This window comes from Lactuca virosa, chromosome 5 (genome assembly GCF_052849685.1).
Source record: "Lactuca virosa cultivar CGN04683 chromosome 5, Lactuca_virosa_CGN04683_v6, whole genome shotgun sequence".
Classification (NCBI taxonomy): Eukaryota; Viridiplantae; Streptophyta; class Magnoliopsida; order Asterales; family Asteraceae; genus Lactuca; species Lactuca virosa.
Genome location: NC_136430.1, coordinates 396,050,017 through 396,066,176, shown reverse-complemented (window position 1 = coordinate 396,066,176; position 16,160 = coordinate 396,050,017).

Genomic DNA, 16,160 nt, shown 5'->3' with positions numbered 1-16,160 from the left:
TCAAACTAAGGAAAAGATTTTAAAAAATGATTTTTTTAAATTTGGTTTTCAAAATACTTGAGGATGTTACAAGTTGGTATAAGTGTGTACATTACCATCCATGTCGGTCTTCTTCTTGAAGATCCATTTGCACCCTACAGTCTTACGACCTGGTACATTCTCAACCAAGTTCCAAACTTGATTGTCATACATGGACTGTATCTCGCTGTCCATTGCCTCTTTCCACTTGGCTGACTCAGGGCCTGCCATGGCTTCCGCGTAACTGTTAGGTTCATCCAGACCTATTAGCGTCTCATCACTGATAAGTGTATCACCTTCCGCAGTAATATGGAATCCATAGTAATGCTCAGGTGCATTCCTAACCCTTGTAGAACGCCTCAGAGGTACAGACTTGTCAATTGGCTCAACAGAAGTTTCCTCCTCAAGTTGAGTGCTAGGGTTTGAAGTTCCTTCACCACTTGACTCTTGAATTTCTTCAAGGTCAACTTGCATCCCACTGTCTCCTTGGCTTATGAACTCTCTCTCTCGAAAGAACGCCCTCCTAGCTACAAAGACCACATTCTCACTAGGTCTGTAGAAGAGGTAACCAAAGGATTTATGTGGGTAGCCGATGAAAATACACCTCTCACTTCGAGGTTCGAGCTTATCATGAGTCTTGCGTCTCACGAAAGCCTCGCAACCCCAAATCTTAATGTGGTCTAGTTTGGGTACTTTACCAGTCCACATCTCATGAGGAGTTTTGGCAACTTTCTTTGTGGGAACTAGATTAAGGATATGGGCGGCAGTCTCTAAGGCATACCCCCAAAACGAGATTGGTAGCGAAGCTCGACTCATCATGGAACGAACCATATCCAACAAGGTTCGATTACGCCTCTCAGCTACACCATTCAATTGCGGTGTCCTGGGAGGTGTCAATTGTGAGACAATCCCACATTCCCTAAGATAGTCGAGGAACTCTGAACTAAGATACTCACCACCTCGATCGGATCGAAGCATCTTAATGTTCCTGCCCAATTGATTCTCGACTTCCTGTTTAAACTCTTTAAACCTCTCAAAAGTCTCTGACTTATGCTTGATTAAGTAGACATATCCATATCTACTATAATCATCAGTAAAAGTCAAATAATAACGATTAGCACCCCTTGTGGCATGTTTGAAGGGCCCACACACATCCGTGTGTATAAGATCCAACAAACCTTCACCCCTCTCACAAGAACCTGTGAAGGGTGACTTTGTCATTTTTCCAAGTAAGCATGATTCGCAACTATCATCTGACTTTAGGTCAAATGACTCCAATACTCCATCCTTTTGGAGTTGGCCTATGCGTTTCTTGCTTATATGTCCAAGACGACAATGCCATAATGATGCTTTATCCAAGTTATTATCATTAACAGAATCAATACACAATACATTATTTCCTAAGTTATCAACCACAGATACAGTTTCATACACACCATCACAAGGTAATGCTTTAAAATAAAGAACACTATTAAAGAAAGCATTAATCGAACCAACTTCATTATCAAATGAAAAGGTGAAACCTTGTTTAGACAATGCATGAAAGGAAATAATATTTCTTGCCATTTCTGGCGAATAACAACATTTATTCAAATCTAAACTAAACCCACTACTTAGCGATAAAGTATAAACTCCAATCTTGGTGACAGGTAAAGCTTTCCTATTCCCCATGATTAAGTTTATTCTTCCATGCTCCACATTCTCACTTCTTCTTAGTCCCTGCAAATCAGAACAGATATGAATACCACAACTGGTATCAAGGACCCAAGAGTTAGAATGGGGTGAGTTATTAGATAAGATAGTGTAAATACCTGCATGGTTGGGTTTAACTTTCCCATCCTTCACATCTTGCTGGTACTTTGGGCAGTTCCGCTTCCAATGTGACTTTTCATGGCAATAGAAGCATTCAGCCTCTTTAGGGTCAGAAGAAGGAGTGACAAAACCTTTCTTGGTTCCACTTGAAGAAGAGCCATCAAGGGTCCTCGCCTTGGTACCCTTCGAAGAGCTCTTCCTCTTCTTCCCTCTACCTTTCCCGATTGCCAAAACCGGGGCGGAGTTTGGAGTAGGAGTGTTAACAACCGACTTACCCTTAAGACATGTTTCTGCGGTCTTGAGGAGTCCCTGAAGTTTGCTGAGTGTGACCTCTTCCTTATTCATGTGATATGTCATGCGGAATTGATCATAGCACGATGGTAAGGAGTGCAAAATGATATCTATTGCAAGCTCCTCAGGGAAGTTCACATTAAGCTTCAGCAACCGATCCACATACCTTTGCATTTTCTGCATGTGGCTCGTGACGGATTCCCCGTCCTTCATCATGGTTGTTATGATAGAGCATATGATTTCATACCTCTCTTGTCGTTCACTTTGATGATATCTTTCCATCAGATCTTGGTGCATTTCAAAAGGGTAGAAGTCCTCATAGGACTTTTGGAGTTCCGCTGTCATGGTGGCCAACATGATGCATGCCACTTTTGTAGCATCCCTTTCATGTGCCCGGAAGTCAGCGATCTCCTGGGGAGTTGCAGTGGTCTCATCAATCTCCTTAAGCTCCTTGTCAAGGACATATTCTTTGTCCTCGTAGCGGGTAATCATCCTGATGTTTCTGATCCATTCATTGAAGTTGGATCCATCAAAAATGACTTTCCCACACAAGTTCATAAGGGTAAAGGAGCCATTAGGATTAGAGCCAGAAGCAGCATTGTTTGAAGACATCTGAAAGAAGAGAACAAGATTAGTTTAGATATTAAGAGAGTCCTTAATAAAACACCCAAATGTAATATTAAGGCTAGGATCCAATCACAATATATTATTACTTAGAAGAGGTATGACGTAATCCAAGCTATAGCATATTTGAAAGGTAGGTGAATGACGATTCACCAATTTCCACCATGAAAAACGAAATATAAATATTAGGTTTTTAATTGGTTCTTAGAAATTCCTAGATTCTTTTGAGATTCAATGAACTTTTCAAAGGCATGTTTCAATCTCGAGTGTGCCCTCCAAGTTTTGTGACTGGGATACCGAGGATCACAAAACGAGGTGTGAAGTAACCATGCAAATCACTTGGTACCCTCAAGGTTTATCACTCAATCGATGTGCCGGTAAACCACACACGCTCCATCGATGCTATGGTAAACCTTAAGTCACCCTTTACCTACCTTGTTAAGTCCAAGTTAGTGTGCCGGTTAACCACACACGCTCCACCAACGACTTAAACAAAGTGTAAAGTGTAATTTCATGGATTAGCACCTATTCACATTTTCCTAAAGTAACTAAGATTGGGAATTTAATAAAAGCATTTAGTTACTTTATAATATTCATCATACTTTTAATGAGAATTTATAAGTCCTTGTCTTACCCGTTCGGCTAACGACCCTCCACCGATCAAGGAAGCGGTGGGTGAGAGTGGACACCCATTAAGTTGCCATTTTATAGGCAACAACCTTATACCCCCCTTATAGACCGGCTTCGTGAGTGAGGCGTACTAGCGGTAAGACGACTTGACGTTATACATATATATATTAGTAACTTATAATATTATAAAGTATAAGGGTTGAATTTTAACTTTTAAAATTCTAAGGGTTGGAACTAAAGTTTTAATCAAGACTTTACATGTTCCAAAACTTGAGGGCATGTTTTGTAAACTTCCAAAACTTTTCATTTCTTATAACTTATGAATTAATTGAGTAATAAAAATGAAGACTCTTCATTTTTATAACTCTTGTGTTCTTTTAATGGCTTTAATAAAAGTGAGACTTTTGGTTTTCCATAACTTGAGGACAAGTTATGGACTCCATTAAAACACATTATGATCATGAATTAAACTACCATGAAGGTTACAAACAATTCCTATGATCATCTAATCTTCATAAGTTCTAGAACATGAATATGAACACTTTCAAGAATCGAAAATTACACTTAAAAAAAACTTGTAATTTTAATAATTGTCATTGTAAATGGATTAACATAAACATTACACCATCTAAAACAAGCTTTAAAATATCAAAACAGTTTAGGGTAATGTTTCTAGTCCATTTCCAGCAACAAATGTGCAAACTTTCATACGAGCAGAAAACAGAAAAACGATTTTTTTTCAAGCTGTTTGCACACAAAAAAAAAACAACAAACAAACCTAGGCTCTGATACCACTGATGGGTTTTGAGCATTCTAACACTTCCTAAGTGTACATGCAACCCTAATAACCTTGGATCTATGTTTGTCTAATAATCATGCAAAGTTGAATTCCAAGGTTATATTCCTATCTAGCATACATGGGGAACATTTTTAACTTGAATGAAAGATAGAATAACTTACCTTGTTGTTGATTATGATCCTTGAAACCTTGTGAGCCTAGCACCCCAAGTGTGATGCCTCAAATGCTTCACACAACACCAAATGCAAAGGAGTAAACTTTGAGAGAGTCTCACACTTGCAAAATCGGCTCTAGCCCTCTTGTTTCTTATGTGTAGCCTATTTTGGTGGAGAATGGATTTCTTATATAGTGTTGACACATCTAGGGTTACACCATGTAAACCCTAATGTGTCATGACTCTTCATTTCCATGACTCATGGGTTTGTAACTCCCATGGAGCATCCATGGAGCATCCTATGGGTGGAACCCAACTTGATAATCCATAGAGCCTCTTAGCCCACTATATAATATATGGAAGATTTACATAATCTACCCATATATTTAATTAGTTATCTTTTGATCACTTAATTAATTCTAAATTAATTCTTGATCAAACTAATTAAATAATATTATTAATATATTCAAACTTATAATATATTAATAAACCATAAGTGTTATTTCTCTCATTTTAGTTTATCCAATTGCATGGTGCCATGCAACCCAAATGGACCATGCCGGGTCGGGTCAAGTACATACCAGAAATAGTTATGGACTTAGACACCTTATCCAACAGATCCATACTCAAATCGAGGAGCATTTAGGAGATTCTAAGGACTGGTCAGGGTAGATAGCATGGTTGGATACCATGGTTCGAGACAGTGGTTCCGTATCTGTTGATCTTTTGGCTTGGGCCGCTCAGGCGAGGATGGGTTTTGTGTTGTTCAGGCCCCTGTGGCGATATTGTTGTGGGTTGAATGGTTCAGACCCGGATGAGTATGTTGATTGGAAGTATCGAGAATTTTGTTTGAAGTCGTGCCTCGAGCCTCGAGACATGGAGAAGAAGCAGTTTTCATGATCGGTTTGGAATTGCATCTGGGATTTAAGTGGCGGATTGTCGGTTTGGGTTGTCGTTATCTGTAGCTGGGATTTTTTTGCCTTCGGTTTTTTCCGAGTTAGAGGGAGTGGGCAGGCTTTTGACCTCCCGAGTTAGGTTAGATTCTCAGGTTGAGGTCTGTTGGTCGCGGTGGTTGGAAACAGCATGCCAGCGCTGGTGTACACAAGTGGTTTGATGTGGCATGAATATCTCAGCGATGTGAGCAAGGGTCGTATCCTTGGAAGATGGGAAGGCCAGGTGCCAGATTGTCGTGTAGGTTGCATGCAGGGGTGTATGTTTGGATCGTAAACCGGAAGTTGCCTATGCTTTATAAGTGGTTATTATGGGAAGATCCAAGGTCTTCAGCTGTATTTCAGGTTCCTCATGGAGTTCGTTTGATCCGTACCAAGAGGACCATTATGCGAGTGAGATTTGTTTCATTGTCAGGTACGGTTGTACCTGGATGGGCTGCTTGGGTTATGTTTTGATTCATCACCAGTGGGTGGCGGTTTGAGTTCTAAGTGAGGGAGAATTAGGATTCCCAAGTTGAACATCAGTCATTGAGGGTTCTTTCAGTTTGTTGGTTGGTTTGCTACTTTCAGATTTGTTGGGCGGATGTTGGTTAGTGGACCCTTTTTAGAAGCAGGTATGTTCAACTCCAGGTGGGTTGTGGTTTCTATGGTTTGGGTGTCATGGTATTCGAGACCATTGGTCGTTGAGTTCGTTATTCAGCGGGAATTCTCCAAAGGATTTAAGTGGTGCCAGTTAAAGTTCAAGGAATGCGTCAGCTACCCTCCTGTTCGGTATATTCTAAGTCCCTTAGGTCTTCAGGTGTGCTTACCCTCAATTGTAGAGTGGGAGCTTGGTTCATAGCAAACTCAGGTTTTGGTAGCCTTCAGGATCATCTTGAAGGTTTTCTCGATCTAGTGGGGTAGTGATGGAATCCGTTCAGTCCAGTATGGGGTCTTGTTTTGACCGATCGTGAAGATGTTTTCTGTTTTGATTAAAGTGGCATGTCGATTATCTCTGGTATTTCTTTTCTCTTCGAATGAGATTTTGGGTCTCTTAAGTATGTGTATTGGGGTGTTCTGTGTGAGCTGGGCAAGATGGCTTTGGGGCTCTTGGTTCGAGTTATGTGCATGGTTCTATTGGGTTTCAGCTTCCGATTTGGATCAAGAGTGCAACCGTTATCCTTTCTGTGAATCGTGTGCGACTTTGTTTTTGTAAGGATTGCTTAGGTAGTAACTATGTGGTGCGAAGTGGCGCTGTGAGAGTGTCGTTAAGGTCTGTGTGTTATCAGAAGCATTCCCGTCATATGTTGTGTGCCTAGTGGTCATAATGGTTTATTTCTTATACTTTTAGTGTTTTCGGAGTTGACACGCTGATGGGAATTGGACGAGCCACAAATATGTTGGTTAAGTAAAGGGAGCAATAAGGGTTGGGTGGAGTATCAGGCAGGTTGTATGCAATAATTCCAGTTGTTCGCAAGCGGTTGTCAGAGTTGTGATTCTCAGGTTGGAAATTCCTTGTGCAGTCGTAAGTCATACAATTTTTGGTGATTGCATCGAGTGGGTGCCCAGGTGGGAGTACACCGGAGTCGGTAAGGGTTGGAGGTATCGCAAAAGTTCATGGTTGGATCGTAGTTGCTCTTCAAAGCAGTGGTCGGTAATGGCATAACATAGAGTCAAGGGTGCTAAGATTTTGGGTTATTCATATGATTTAGTTTTGGGATAAGTTTGCGGTCAGTGTGTTTCGAGGATCATTCATCATGGTTCTGGTATGCCCTAATTAGGGACTGGGGGTAGATTCAAATGGATGGTTCTACCATTGTGAAGGTTGGGCTAGTGAGGAGGTTTCAGCCTCCTAACATCAGTGTTTCGGGCAGTATCAGTGTTTCGGGCAATATCATTGTGTTGGGCAGTATCAGTGTTTTGGGCTGTATTAGTGATGTAGGATTCCACGTGTGTGTGGAGTATCTGGGAGTTGGGGAAGTGATAAGTCACTCGCAGCAGGATTAAATAATCTCAGAGTAATTGGTTTGACCCTGTTGCATAGCTCTCGTCTGATTCTAACCGATGCAAGGATGAATCTTCTACTCGAAGGATTATCTGAGCCTTCTGTCAAGTATAAGTGTTTTGTCGCTATGTATGGTCAGTGACTTTGTTTCCCTTTGAAGAAGCAATGTGATCAGGGGGTGGAAGCATTTTGTTTGGTACGAGACTCTATGAGGTTGTCTTGGTTTTTCCTAATCTGTGCAAATTGATGGAGAAACTCGATGAGTTGAAGGACAACTCGACGAGTTGGGTCAACTTGGACCGTTGACTTTGACTTTTGATTTATGTCTTTGACCAAATTTGTCCCAAGGGGTGCTTGAAGTAATCTGAATTGTAATAAGGAAAATTATGGGCTTAGGATAAGGCCCATACGGTGGCCGAGGTGGTTCTACAGACTACAAATATGATTCAGCAGATCAGGCAGCGATTGCAGACTGCTTAGAGTCAGTATAAGAGTTATGCCGACCGGCGCCAATTTGAGTTGGAGTTTCAGGTCGGTGATATGGTGTTACTGAAGCTCTCACCTTGGAAAGGTGTGATCCGCTTCAGGAAGAGGGGAAAGTTGGGTCCCCGATTTATCGGACCATTCCGGGTTATTGGTAGGGTTGGCAAGGTTGCTTATAGATTTGATCTTTCAGAGGAGCTTAGTCAGATTCATAGCACTTTTCACGTTTCGCAGTTGCGGAAGTGTGTTTTGGACGAGGATGCGGTGGTATCATTGGATGATATTCCAGTCGATGAGCGCCTGAACTATGTTGAGAGGTATGTGGCTATTCTAGAAAGAAGGTTAAAGGTTCTGCGTAACAAGGAGGTACCTTTGGTAAAGGTACAGTGGCAGCATCAGAGGGGATCCGAGTGGACCTGGGAGCCAGAGGCTGAGATGCGGGAGCATTATCCAGATTTGTTCACCACAGCAAGCTTCGAGGACGAAGCCTAGATCAAGTGGGGGAGAGTTGTAACATCCCAACTCCCTGGTATGAGATTTATGGCTTAAAAGACAATTTTCCCTTTTGAACTTGTCGAGTTGATGGCCTCAACTCAACGTGTTGGAAGCTCTTGGGCCGCGCATGTTTTTGGACCAACTAGACGAGTTATTGAGGAAAACTCGACGAGTTGGTGGCTGATTATGAAAACCTAATTTTCAGGGTGTTGCACCCTATTTGAAGGCCTTATAGCCATTGGATGGCCTCTTTATCTGCCCCTTTGTCCAGAGAAACCCTAATTTGTGCATTCCCTCCCTTTTTGTGTGTGTGTATGAGCCTTAAGAGTGAGTTTGTGGTGATCTTTTGAAGGCGTTTGGAGTTTGAAGAGGTTTGATTGAGAGGAAGGCTGTAGATCCGATATCTTCTCTGTTTTTCCAACCATTTTGAAGTATAAAGTCGATACCTTGGTCTTTTTTTGCTTAGATATTCCCCTTTGGAAGTTTATTGCATTTTTGGCTCATTTTGGGGTCATTCTTGGGTTTGGCCATTCATTGAAGTTTCCACTTCAGATCAGGATGCTTTGTGGCCTCTTTGGGCTTAAAGCTTCAAGCTTTATCATGTTATCGGCCCCCCTTCATGCTTTAGACCCTTGTTAGGCCTTCTTTGAGTGTTTTAGCCTCTTTGTGTTATGCATGGACGTAAAGTTAGCAACTTTACGTGGTTTTCTAGCTAATGGGTTCCAGATTTGCATGCTTGAGCGTTAGGAGGGACGAAAAAGGTCTGAATGTGTTAAGTTGGGAAAACTCGACGAGTTGTCCTGACAACTTGGTGAGTTGGCTCGAGTTTTCCTGTTATTCTGGATATTGTAGGAACTCGACAAGTTGTCTTGATAACTCGGAGAGTTGGATCGGGTTTTCCCTGTTTCTCTAAGTGCTAAAGGAACTCGACGAGTTGGTAGGTGCACTCGACGAATTGGGTCAACATGGACTGTTCACATTGACTTTGACCATGGTTGACCAAGTTTGACTTTGAGGGATTTTGGGTATTTGAGGTTTCGATGGGTTGGTCATGCTGCTTGTAGGATTTGAGTCGGGAGCTGGGATTCAGAGTTAGATCTTATCAGTTCAGCTGCTTGTGAGGTGAGTGTTCCTCACTATACTTGTTGGGTCGAAGGAACCAAGGTCGACCCCTTTGGACTGTTATCCCTATTATTGCATGTGTGAGTAATTTAGTGACCTGTTAGATCTGTATCCTGATAATAGGATGATGATATGCTTAGTGATCTGTAAGATCTGTCTGTTTTCATGATTGTCTAGTTATATGTTTAATTGTTATGTATGTGTCGACATCTTATGTGTGGGTGGGTTAAGGTGGACCTGCTTTGTGCTGAAGGCCAACAAACCCAGGGCGTCCCAGATAGACTGAAGGCCAGTGGGGCGTAGCAGTTAGGCCGAAGGCCCAGAGAACGTTCCAGATAGGCTGAAGGCCAAAGGTGGCATACCAGTCATGTTGTAGGTTCTGTGAGCGTGCCAGATAGACTGTAGGCCGGTAGGGGCATTCAAGTCAGGATGAAGGCTCTGAATGCATGCTGTTTGTGATATTATTCTGGTTTTGGTATTATGATTGGTATTTTGGGGGGAAACTCACTACGCTTCGGGCTTACAGTTTTGGATTATGTTTCAGGTACTTTTGAGGACCGCGGGAAGGCGAAGGCGTGATCGTGCACCTCCTCACATTATTTTATGATTTCTGGGATTTCTATGATGTTGAACTATTTTGAAAACAATTTGTAATGAATGATGGTTTTTGGAATTATTCAAATAGTTTTAAAATTTTCAAAATTTTATGGATGTTACAGGTACAAGTGTGGCAAGACATGGCACTTTGGCAGGGATTGTACTGCTACTACCACCACCCATGTTTCTAATCTGATTTGCTTTCATTGCAATCAAAGGGGCCATAAGAATGCAAACTACCCGAGTTTAGTAGCGGTGGGACTAGTAGCACCATCTGTTCCAGTGAAGCTGAGGATCACTGATGGCCGCCAGGGTAAGGCAGAGGCGCCGGTTTTTCGAGGCAGGGCATTTCAACTGACAGTCGAGAAGGCTCGTACAACACTCGATGAGGTTACTGGTATGTATCTTCTCCTTATCTTTTTATTTTTGTCATTTATCATTCTTATATGTCTGTGTTGCTATTTAGGGTCGTTCCTCGTGAACGATATTCCTGCGTTGGTCCTAATTGATTCGAGGGCTACCCGATCTTTTGTATCTCTTGTGCTTAGCAAGAGGTTTGACGATGTCCCGGGAGAGTTAGATTATCCACTAGAGGTCGAGATTGTTGATGATCGTCTGGTGCGAGTGTCGAGGGTTCACCGGGGATGCACTTTGGAGTTATTCAGTGAGCAATACCCAATTAATTTGGTTCTGATTCCCCTACGCGAGAGCAAGGTCATTGTGGGGATAGATTGGTTCAGCCCCAATGGGGCGATGATTAATTTCGAGCATCAGTTGGTACGTGTTCAAGCCCCAAGTGGGGGAGAGTTGGTGATCCACGGTGAGGGTGCTCAACGTGGGTCGACTCTCAGTTCGGCGGTAAGGGCCACGCATTATCTTCAGAAGGGATGTTTTGGGTTTGTGGCCTACGTGATGGATACCTGGGAAAAGGGTGAGGTAACCGTGGATGATGAACTGATTGTTCAGGAATACGCGGATGTGTTCCCATAATATTTGTCGGGAGTGCCTCTGGAGAGGCAGGTGGAGTTTTGGATTGACTTGGTTCCAGGTGCGGCTCTGATAGCCAAAGCACCTTATCCATTAGTGCCTCTAGAGATGCATGACTTGTTTACACAACTGCATGAGCTGTTAGACAAGGAATTTATTTTGCCGAGTAGTTCACCATGGAGAGCGCCGATCTTATTTGTTAAAAAGAAGGATGGGTCGCATCAGATGTGTATGGACTATCGGGAGCTGCATAAGCTAATGGTAAAGAACCGTTATCCGCTGCCCACGATCGACGATTTATTTGATCGGCTTCAGGGCACATCTTGGTTTTCCAAGATTGATCTGCTTTCGGGTTATCACCTGATGAGAGTTAGAGAGCAAGATATGTAGAAGACGGCCTTCCGGACTCGTTATGGTCATTACGAGTTTGTGGTGATGCAATTCGGGCTCACCAATGCTCCATCCATGTTCATGGACCTCATGAATCGCGTATGCAGGTCTATGTTGCACGAGGTGTAGTTTCGGACACCTTGTCAACCGAGAACGGTATTATGGTCGATCCGACCAAGGTTGAGGTGGTGATGAGATGGGAGGTTCTGAGGTCACCATTCGAGATTTGGAGTTTCCTTGGATTGGATGGGTTACTATTGGAGATTCATTATGGATTTCTCCAAGATAGCAATTCCTTTGACCCGATTGACATAAAAAAACATCACATTTCGTTAGGGGCCTGAGCAACAACCAGCTTTCGAGACTCTGAGGCATAGATTATGTGAGGCACCGATTCTAACCCTGCCAGAGGGTGGTGAGGACTTTGTGGTATATTGTGATGCATCGATCACAGGTTTGGGTGTAATGTTGATGCAGTGGGGTCATGTGATAGCTTACACTTCGAGGCAGCTGAAGCATCATGAGGCGAATTATCCTACACATGATTTGGAGTTGGGGGCTGTGGTTTTCTCCCTCAAGATTTGGAGACTATACCTCTATGGAGTTCATTCTACTATTTACACGGACCACAAGAGCCGGAGGTATCTGATGGATCAACCAAATATGAACATGATGCAATGTATATGCTTGGATGTGGTGAAGGTTTATGATTATGAGGTACTTTATCACCCGGGGAAGGCCAACGTGGTGGCCGATGCTCTCAGACGCAAGTCCGTTTCCGCCCCGATTAGGAATATATGTTTGAGGATGACCGTAACTACGCCACTATTAGAGCAGATTCGAGAGGCAAAAGTTGAGGCTATGAAGGAACAGAACCAGAAGAGTGAGCGCATAGTAGGTTAGGTGGATTCTTTCGATTATTATAGTCGGGGATTGTTGACCCTTCATCGGAGGGTGTGGGTTCCATACTGGGGTATTGCGCGTCAGGTTCTGATGGAGGAGGCACACAAGTCGAGGTTCTTTATCCATCCCGGAGCGACAAAAATGTATAGAGACCTCTGGCTTGATTACCGGTGACCATGTATGAAGTAGGATGTGGCATGGTATGTGGAGAGATGTCTGACTTGTAGGAATATCAAGGCCAAGCATCAGCGACCCCACAGAAAAATGGAGTTGTTGGGTATTCCCATTAGGAAATCGGAAGATATTACGATGGATTTTATCACCAAGTTACCTCGTACGGCGCGTAGAGTGGATTCGATATGGGTCATCGTGGACCGATTGACCTGATAGGTTTTATACAAACAATCCTATGTGTGCATACAACCCTAATTGGATCTATGTTTTCACTATAAGACATACAACTATATGAACACAAAATAAACCCTGGCATGCTTCTATTATTTTCGAAAATCATATAGAAGTGTAGTAGACATACCTTTGTTGTTATATTGCAATAACAACTAGTTTCCTTGATCTCTTGAACTCTTGAAAGCAAGCACCACAATTGTAGTGCCTCTAATGGCTCACAAACACCTTGAAGCAAGAAGGCAATTAAGAGAGAGAGGGGAAGAATGCTAATTTCGGCCCTAGGGTTTCCCTTGGAATCAAGTGGCCTAAAATTGAAGCATAGGGCATCTATTTATACTGTAGGGTGCTAGGGTTTCAGTCTAAACCCTAATGGATAGCTTAGCCACCAAGCAGCCCAAGGAACCTTCTGGAATAAGGCCCTTGGACGAAAATATGATCATAATTTCGTTCCCCCTTAGTCCATTAGGTTTCCCAGCCCAAAACTCAACTATCACACATTTGACAGTTTATACCCCTTTATTTAATTAATCTCTTTTAGTCACCAAATTAATTCCTAATTAATTTATGACTAATACTAATTAAATAAATATGATTTCTCCTTTAATATATTATTCTTATAATATATTAATAAACCATAATATCTTCTCTCTCATATCAAATTACCTTGTCAAGTTGCTTTGGTGAAGGCAACCCAAAAGGACCATGCACACTCGGGTCAAGTACATACCAAATATAGTTACGGACTTAGACACTAATCCAACATGACCAAGAGCGCACATTTTATCCTGATTCAAGAGGGCATTTCGGTGGAGAAGCTGGCAGGCATCTACATTCGGGAGGTCGTAGCACGACATGGGGTGCCGGTTTCAGTTGTTTTAGATAGGGATGTTCGATATCCTCCAAGGTTCTGGAAGAGATTTCATGAGGAGTTGGATACTCGTCTGCATTTCAGCACAACTTTTCACTTGCAGATGGATGGTCAGAGGGAGCGTACTATCCAAACAGTGGAGGACATGCTGCGGGCATGTGTTCTGGATTTTGGCGGGAGTTGGGATACGTATCTTCCTTTGGCATAATTTTCGTATAACAACAGTTATCACTCTAACATTAATCGATCTCCTTTTGAGATGCTCTATGAGAGGAAGTGTAGGACCCTGATATGTTGGGGTGAGGTCGGTCAGTGGGTCATGGAGAGTACTAAGGCGGTAGTCAAGATGACGAAATTGATTCCACAGGTTCGCAGCAGTCTTCAGACTGCTCAAAGCCGACAGAAGAGCTACACAGACATGCGTCTATCGGACTTGGAGCTCCATGTAGAGGACATAGGGCTCCTGAAGGTGTTACCTTGGAAATGTGTCATCCGATTCAGGAAGCGGGGTATGTTGGGCCCCAGATATATTGGTCCTTTTAGGGTGCTAGCCCGGGTGGGCAAGGTTGCGTACCGTTTGGATCTGCCAGCAGAGCTTAGTCAGATTCACAACACTTTTCATCTCTCTCAGTTGCGGAAGTGTTTGATTGATGATTCCGTAGTGGTTCCATTTGAGGACATTCAGGTGGATGATCGCCTGAATTATATAGAGAGACCAGAGATGATCCTCGACAGGAAGACGACGACTCTACAGAATAAGGTTGTAGATCTCGTGAAGGTGCAGTGGCAGCACCGAAAGGGCTCAGAATGGACGTGGAAGCCATAGGACGAGATGACAGAACATTACCCGGAGTTTTTTTGAGGTGGTGTACTTCCAGGACAAAGTCTAATTCAATTAGGGGACAGTTGTGATGCCCATATATTGAGGTACCTTTTTATGTATTAGAATTTGTCATTTTGGGATTCCACAGTGAGGTGGAGGCACCACCACGACGTGGCGAGATGACAAAGTGTCGCGTGTTTATTCAGGTCACCACGGTGTGGCAATATTGGCCACGACGTGGTAGCGGCTGGCATGCAAACCCAATTTTTCTAGGGTTTCCTCCCTATTTAAAGGAATGATGAGGCTTGGGTTTGCTCATCCTCAGAATCCATCAGTTCTCTCAAGCCCCACAGAAACCCTAATCACTTTCCTCCATTATTGAGCTAGTTTTGGTGTCCGTGAAGCTAAAAAAGGAAGAAGGAAGTAAATATCAACCAAGCAAGTCTCCATTCTTCACTCTAGCACTCTTCCGGACCTTTGTAACTGTCCAAGACTTCTTCTCCTTGGTTGTTGAGATGATGAGGTCTCATAAAGTTTGTAACTTTATAAATCTCTAGTACATTTGGAGTATTTTGTGTCATGGATCTGGAGTTTGGTTTGATTTTCAAGCCATGCAAGGGATTTAGGTCATAAAACCCTCATTTTGACCTAATATGGGTTCAAGACATGCATTGGACATGCATGTCTATAAAGCACCAACTTTTGAGTTAGTTCTGTTGCTAGAATCACTTTTGGAAAGGATGGATTTCAGATCTGTTGTCGTAAGTGCTTATTTGTTAAGTTCTTGCCTTATTAAGCCTTTTTGGGACCTTTGGGATGGTCCTAATGGATAAAGTTGGATACTTTATCCTTTTAGATCACATTTAGGTCCAGATCTGAGCTTTGGAGCTCTTGGAATCGAAGGAAACAGCTTAATGGATTAAGTTGTTGGAATCCCTGACATCCACGACATGGTCCTAGGTAACCACGACATGGTGGTTGGGAGTTTACCGCTTGTTGGGTCGCATGTGGACCACGATGTGGCCAAGAAAGACCACGTCGTGGCGGTCTATTGAATTTAACATTGACTGTTACTTTGACCATTGACCTTGAGGGTTGACTTTTGACTTATGGTTGTTGTCAGCTGTTAATGTCTTAGTAGAAAGATTAAGGTCTTGCCTTGTGTGATTACCTAGGTGGCATCTAGCACATGTTGTGGGATTTTGAGAGTGTGTTGACTTTTGAGATGGTTTATGAGGTGAGTTTCCTTCACTATACTCGTCGGTCGAAGGCACCAATGTGGGCCCACTAAATTATGTTTAGAGGTTGACAGTTGTCTTTGTGATAATTTCCTGTTATGCTTATATGTGTTTGTTGTCTTTGTGACTCTTGTTGTTATGATTATATGCTAGCTGTAAGGTGAAATAGACCCGATACCAATTGAAAGAGACCGAAGGGGTTGAAATACACCCAATACTGGTTGAATGAGACCGAAGGGGTTGAAATACACCCTGTACCAGTTGAAAGAGACCGAATGGGTTGAAATAGACCCGGTTATGTTTGACTGTTATGTATGTTTGGTATGGGTTATTTTGGGGGAGCGCACTAAGCTTTGTGCTTAAAGTTTTTAGTTTATGTTTCAAGTACGTCCATCTCGAAGGGGAAGGGCCCGACTTGATCGCACCGCATCCGCCCATGTTTTCGATATTATTTTATTTTGGGATTTGTACTATGATATTATTATACTATGATACACTTTTGGTTGTTTTGACATGATTACTGGATGTTTGAAATGAATTAAAAATGAAATTTTTTGTCTGAAAATTTTGGTATGTTACGTTGT